A 7701-nucleotide genomic window follows, 5' to 3' on the forward strand; every position below is an offset into this window, starting at 1 on the left:
TATCTCGTTTATTGACTACATAGGTTGACAATGGTGTGGGACTGTGATGTTAGGAAACCAGGAGGGAGCAAAAAAAATTATAGTTGTATATAATAAGGAGGCACTTGCGTACGTGCGGCTATGGCCCTGGTGGATCCCCACTTTCATCCTCTGCAAGTAAAGTCATCTCCTCATTCCTCATGTCCATTGACTATGTTGACAACACGAGACGGCGACACCACGGCGAGCACAACAACTCAAAGGACGATGGAGAGGGCCGTGCGGGCCCTACAGATGGTCTGATACAGCGCCCGCTGCTCACTCGGGAAGCCAGGATCATAGGGCCACATGTCCGCGATGGCATTTTCGTTTGCTTGTTCGCCGGTGCTCGTTGAGGAGACGGAGGTTGCAGCACAGGTCCTCCTGCGTTGGTAGCTCTTCCGCCATTGGGGCGTCGAAGTGCAGCCGCACCTGCTCTATGGTGAACATGGCATGAACCGGCTTGGACAGTGGCGCCGACTCCTGGTCAGAAGCTACGCCCATCGTCTGATTGTCGTCGCTCAGCTCGGCGAGCTCGCTGGTGACCTAGCATGTCCGGCTGCTGGACCGACCTGTTGCCAAGCACGAGTCTGATTGCCCGGGCCCACCCAGACTGCCTCCCTCGCCCACGCGTGCTTTCCACCCGAAATGGTCAGCGCCGCCCGCGCCGCTTCCCGGTGCAGGCGATTGCTCCGCATTCAAATGAGACAAGTGTCATCCGTCCATCCGTCTACCGCCCACATTGATGATACGCGGTTGCTAAGGTGGCTACTCCAACGCCACCCGTCCGTCCCTCCGCCACCAATCATTGCTATATAAACTGTTGTGCCAGCCATAGCCGCAGTCATCCACCTCCGTTCCCTTTCTCCTGTCCACACCACTACTGCCCACCATGGCTTCCTTGTGCTCCAGTCCTCTTCGGGGAGGGCAGACGACGGACCACAAGGAGATGGCAGGCATTGCTGCTGACTGCCTGGCTGGTAGGCAGCCGAAGGACGATGACGTCCCAATGAAGAACATGGTAGTCGACGATCCGGCGCCAACCCCCTCCTCCGTGCCATCTTCGTCGGTGCATTGCACCATGACCATCGGCGAGGCCCGTGCCCAATACATGGACACTGTGAGGCAGAAGCATCAGGAGCAGTTCCGGGAGGTGCAGGCGGACGCCGCCTACAACAACCATCTCCTCTAGGAGCATCTGCAGGCGGAGGAGCTGATCGCCGCAGAGCGGGCGGAGTAGGAGGCGCTACTCGACTCGTACCGCTCCGCCCGCGAGAGCTGCCTCGAGCACTGGTGGTACCGCATGCGGGTGGCGGAGGCTGCGGCCGCCTACAAAGAGGTCGATGAAGCGGGCGAGGCGCTGTTTGGCGAGACCGAGGACGAGGCAGAGGACAATGGCAGTTCCGACGAGTCCCCGCTCCGCTGGCGTCGACGAGGCCCTGCTCCGCCGAGGCCCCGCGACGCCAACAACGAGGCAGATGACACCGCCGATGCCCCGCACCGCCGGCACCGAGGCAAAGGATTATGCTAGCTTCCGTGAGGCCCTGCTCCGTCGAGGCCCCTCCGCGCCAACAATGAGACAGAGGACATCGCCGGCTTCAGCGGGGCCCTACTCCGCCGAGGCCCCGCCCCGCGAACAATGAGGCAGAGGACATCGCTGGCTCAGCCGAGGCCCCGCCCTACCAGCAATGAGGGGGAGGATTTCCCCCGCTCTGCCAAGGCGCCGCCCCACTAGCAATGATACAGAGGACATCGCCGTCTCTGTCGAGGCCCCGCCCAGCTGCCAACGAGCCCGCGCCACAGAGAAAACAAGGAAGAGTAGAACATGGTAGGTCGCCACCCCTCGGGTCCAAGTAAGGCCACCGCTGCTACCCTCCTGTTGAAGCCAAGCTAGACGGGTTGACCATTGATGGCCAATTAGCTTCTTGGTGGCGACGTGGAGTCGGAGAGCTGCGCTGGAGAACAAGCTTCTGTTCGACTCAGCCGGACACGGGTGGGTAGCTTCGGTTAATTAATTATACCTCCAGCGCACCCCTTTTTAGTTGAAGAATGTATGAAATGTAATGAAATCCGGCATGTTTATATGAAATCCGACCGTGTATGAATGAATTTAGTTCGAATTCTTGTATCACTGGCATTGGATGAACATGCAAATCTAGACATATTAGCATTATTCCCAGGATGATCACCTTGTTTTCTACTCCCTTCGGTCCTTTTAAGTCTGCATATAAGTTTTGTCTGAAGTCAAAGTATCTCTACTTTGACCAATCTTATAGAAAAAAGTATGAACATTGACAATGTAAAATCAACTGACTTGAAAGAAAACTAATACGCGAAGTAAAAAGGAACAAAGGGAGTACAAAAAGTTTGAGCAGCTTTTTAGCGCTCTTGTACATTGCAATCAAACACACAGGCCTGGCTATTCATAGGGAACATTCAAAATAATCGATGATTATGCATCTGAGCGATTCACATGTCAGAGCCAATATTTACTTCACAATGAAAGAATAAAGAAAAAACGATCGATGCTGCTGACAGCAAAGGGTGTCCCATTCGAAAATATCAAATGCATGTCTTCCTGCTAACATCATTGAGCAAAATTTGACAAGGTTGTCCCATTCCAAAATGTCAAATGCGTGTTGTTTTGCGTACATCAATGAGCAAACTTTGACAAGATTTTCCCATTCCAAAATATCAAATGCCTATGACTGTGGAATGTGCAGGGTTTTCAATTAGTTTGGACCTTGACATGGCACCTCGTTCTAAATAAACCAGCTATTCTTTTTGTGCAGTTCTACCAAAATCAACCAAATTCACGCGTAGCTTGTATGATTTCGCCTTTATATGTTGCAACGTCTTGAACATATCGGCACCTCCTTTTCTTGTGGTGGAAATGAATGGTTTGATGTATTCATGAACATTTTGTCCAGTTCCGATTGAAATCAAGCTGAGCACCACTGTTTGCACAAATACAAAAAAGTGATTAGTATAAAGCAAACTGTACTATGAATTGATAGTTTAAACAGGCAACCTACATGATCCATGCAAAGCACACATTTAAAAAATCGAACTCACCGGAAGGAATCCTAACACAACATTGTATTGGCCATCACAGTAACAAAGATGGAGATCCGTGAGTCCTTTTGAGCTGAAGTTAGTTTGTCCTTGTGGGCAATAATGTAACCATCTCAGCTGCTCCCTTCTTAGGAATAGAGGCTTGGATTTTTATCCTAGCATAATCGGAACTAGGCACTTCACGTACTCCATATTCTTCTTTAGAGGAGGATGATCCTATTGTGCAAAGACAAGAGGACAACTAAATGCTAGCATCCCTATTTTCTCAAAAAAAGAAAAGGAAATATTTAAAACAACACAGATGAAGCACTTCTCAAGGACAATACCACTTTCTCATGACAGTATCTAAACAGTAGCACAACACCAATAGAGATGAAAAAGCTCAATCATATGGATGAAATCCGTGGGTGAGTATCAACCTTTGGCAGGAGGCTTATTGTGTAGAGCATACAGATGAAGCACTTCTCTGAAAACATCTGTTGTTATCTACTGTGGTGGTCATGCTTACTATATACTCCTCGATTAGTTTAATGCTTATAACATCTTCTTGTGCAGTTCCACTAAAATATATGTTATCTTCAAAGAAGATCCCTGTTTGCACAAGTAGGGATAATTACATATTACATTAAGAGTGGCATCAAATTAGTGGCAAAACAATTTCTCGTTCCTGCCACAGCAATAAATTAAGATGCAAAACTATATCATTACATGTGTCATGACAGTTCCAATGCCTGATTACAGCACCGGGAGATGATTTTTATTTTTCTTCCGCTTGTTCTTCCCCTTCATCACTTGGCTGAATAACAGACAAGCTTCGCCTTCAATGTAAGATTTGGCATGTTGATTAGGGAGCACAAGTATAGCACTAAACAACGACATTAATTTTCTGATGAAAGTGGAAAAATACAGGCCAACAGTTGTGAAATATGCTTATCTTATCTCAATGGGATATTACGGTGCACATACAGATTGGAAATCTTGTCTCCATTTGTGCAGTTCACTAAAATCAAGCAACATTACGTATAAGTAGCACAACGTATGAAAGCAGACTGCACAATCATGTGAAAGAAGGCTAGTACCGACCTCTCATGATACGGAATTCAAACAACTAACAAGAAGAAGATCTGGACCAAATTTGCCAACACAGATAGGAAGTCAGATCTGCTCTTGTGCAGTTCCATTAAGATCAAGCAACATTGTCGGTGTGACATTTTAGTTGAACTGCACAAAACACTCTTAAAACAAAAGTGTTTTGTGCAGTGCAACAAAAGGCCACAATAGGTACGAGGTGAAGTAGATAACCCTGTTTACACAGAGGTGCAAAGGAAACAACTAGTGGTCAATAACGGTGGATGACACAGAAGCCAATAAAAAGAAGCATCTAACTTATCTAAATGGGAAAGAAAGCAAGACAGTAGCATTTCTCAAACGGTGGCATTGATTCATATTAACAGAGAGATTATATTAACAATAAAATTTGTTAAACATGTTATTTACTTTTAACTATGGCATTGCATCAATTTTCCAGCGGCATTATTAGAGGGTGTTTGTTTACAGGGACTTCTTAATGTAGGGACTAAAAAAAGTCCCTTTCAGTCCCATCTAAACCAAACAGGAGGGGCTTTTAGGGACTAAAAGTGGGCATTTGGGACTAAAGAAAGAAGACCCTGAGGGAGAGTCTTTTTGGGACTTTTTCCAATAGTTACCCCTGCCCCGCATCGCACCTTATCTCTATTAGTTCATTACTAGGGGTAACATGGTCTTTTAGCATGTCATTTAATAACCTCTAGTCCATGTTTAGTCCCTAGAACCAAGTAGGTAGGGACTAGGGACTTTTTAGTTGGGACTAAAAAAAGTCCTAGGACTTTTTAACCAAACAGGGCCTTAAATTAACAACAGCTAAAGAGTTTCACAGGACAATGGACGCACCAGCACCATGTGCATCTACCAATGTATAAAGGGGTGATGCACAGTCTATTGCAACAAAGAACAGACAACCAAGGAGCAAATTTGTGTTGGTCCCAGTTTTGTTATCTTTAGACACCTTTCCCTATGTGAGGGCAGAAAATCTAGTCCTGCTCAAACTCTAGAGCCTTGTCCCCCAAAACAAAAAGATCAGTTCGTTACCAATGTGTGTACTATGTTTGTCATTCTTTTCCCTTTTCGACCAACGTTGGTGCTGGATAGCCAGTCTGTACTACTACTTTCCCCCTTCCTTTCCTCTTTGAACCGCGTCCTAGATTCATGATATACAACATTCCCCCTTCCTTTCCTCTTTGAACCACATCCTAGATTCATGCTATACAACTTTCCCCACAAGTTTCCCCCCTTCCTTTCCTCTTTGAACCACGTCCTAGATTCATGCTATACAACTTTCCCCACTAATTTCCTGTTTGATCCAACACCTAGATTCAAGTGCAGAAGCGGAAAAATCCCACACGCAGCTAGAGCAATGCATGTGGAATAAGTAAATTATACCTTAAGGTTCTTGGGATGTGGTTCGGTGGGCGACCGGAGGCCGCTCTGCCCACACTATGCATGGCGGCGAGGAAGAAGGGGTTGGAGGCCCTCCCGCGCCGCCGCTAGGTGAAAGAGAACAGCTACGCCGGTAGTGTATTCCCTCCCTCGCTGACGGCGAAAGTGTTAAGCCTCCTTCCCTTCCCGGTGGACGGATCCTGCCGGCTCTTTGACCAGCAGTGAGGGGGAGAGAGAGAGGCCAACAAAGTCTTGTTTAGGTCTGGAGAGGGTGAGAGGTGTGAAGAGAGCAACTACAAGTGTTGAGGCTCCAGCGTGTATATATATAGTGGAGAGAGAGTGTGAAGAGTGCAAACCCTAGAAAACAACAAAATTATGCTTAAGTGCGGTTATCGGAACTAAGACCTCAAGTTTGATGAGCGAACAGGCTAACCAGCTACACCGCCCTCATGTTATGTTTAACGAGAGGAAAATTACCTTTTATACAATCCTGCATTCGTGTGACAAGCATGCCATGTTTTTTTGCATGGGAGTGATTGGGATTTAAATCATAATCATGTCATGTGGCTTTGGTGGTAAGGTCTTTTGGGATTTAAAGCAGTGTTGGTAGTACAGAAATAATGTAGCCTTAGTCACCTTACCTCTCTCCACATAGTACCTTGGGTCCCACCAGTCAGAGGGTGAAACAAACAAATTAATAAGAAAAATTAAAAGCGCCAGCGGTGTACCTTACCTCACACATCTCGCTACTACTCGTGAACACTGCCCAATTGATCCCTCTGTTCACTCACGTACTATTTTAAGTGAATCCTTATTATAACATGCACACAATACGCATGCATGCACTCGCACACTAGCACACAGCGGGTAGACACACACTAGTTAGCACACAGCATGCACACACCGGCGACCGGCGACGAAGTTGAGGCCGCAGGGTTGTACTTCGGCAGCCGCACATCAATCATGTGCGCAAGGCGAGTAGAGCGACCTAGTGTGGGTGTCATCATACTCATCATTGATGGCCATGTCATCTCGCGCAGATGGAGTTCGCATGCGTTGAGCCACAAGCAACGAGAGCTCGGACTTGGTGTAGTGGTAGAGCAACGGGTCGACGATCTCAGGTGGCAGGGTCAACAATGGGAACGGCGGACAACAGGCGAGGTACTACACGAACTTGCGGCAATAGAGGCCAGCGTGCGACTTGAGTCCGTGCTAGTGTGTGTGCATGCACTGCAAGCTGCACGTTGCATGCGTGTGCTGCTACTAAAGGTAGAAAAGTATATTTGCCACTAGTTAATCACAATTAAAGGTACAAAAGTATATTTGCCGCTACTAAAGGTAGAAAAGTACCTGGTTAGCCTGTTTGCCCGTATAAAGCGTGAGGTCTAGGGTTTGAACCACGCCCCCGTGCTTATTTTTATGTTCGTTCAACTTCTTTCTTCCACCCAATGACAGGTAGGACCCGCATGATAGAGAGAGAAAACTGATCTGACAAGGTGCCAGGAGGATTCTTTGACTGGTCAAAATGGATGAATATAGAGCTATACGATCTTGCAGTGACCGTATAGTCACCTCATCATGTATATAGTGACCATATCGACCATATTCTTGAGTACAGTGACCAAAGTGAACTTATACGATAAGTTCAATGACCAGCTATGCATTTTACTCTTTTAATTATTTAGTTTGTACACTTTACTCTCTTCCAATAATTTTGGGCACTTGTATTCGACCTAAGTCAGTGTGCCACCATATCTCATACTACTCCCTCTGTCTAGTTGTAAGTCACGTTAGAAGGTGCAGCAGGACCAAGGTGCAAGCAGATTGGAGGAGAAGGAGAAATTGACCGGTCCTTCCTCCAATCAAAGCCCTGATTTCTGTCTCTAAACGCAACAATTCATCACAACAACTAAGAGATGTCGTTTTAGCTACCATGCAGGGCCACGTATTAACTCGCATGCAAGCCTACTTTGATTTCTTGACTGATGAACGCGTAGTTGCACTCCATGCATTGGGTTTTCAGGGGAGATAACAAGGCAGAGTAAGGGAGTGTTTGGTTACATTGCTTAGTAGTAAGGAAATTGCTCGGCTAGCCTAGCTAGCCAGCTTTCGCTTTGCCAACCTTGCTTGGTC

The sequence above is a fragment of the Triticum urartu genome, chromosome 1, assembly GCF_003073215.2.
Source record: "Triticum urartu cultivar G1812 chromosome 1, Tu2.1, whole genome shotgun sequence".
NCBI lineage: Eukaryota > Viridiplantae > Streptophyta > Magnoliopsida > Poales > Poaceae > Triticum > Triticum urartu.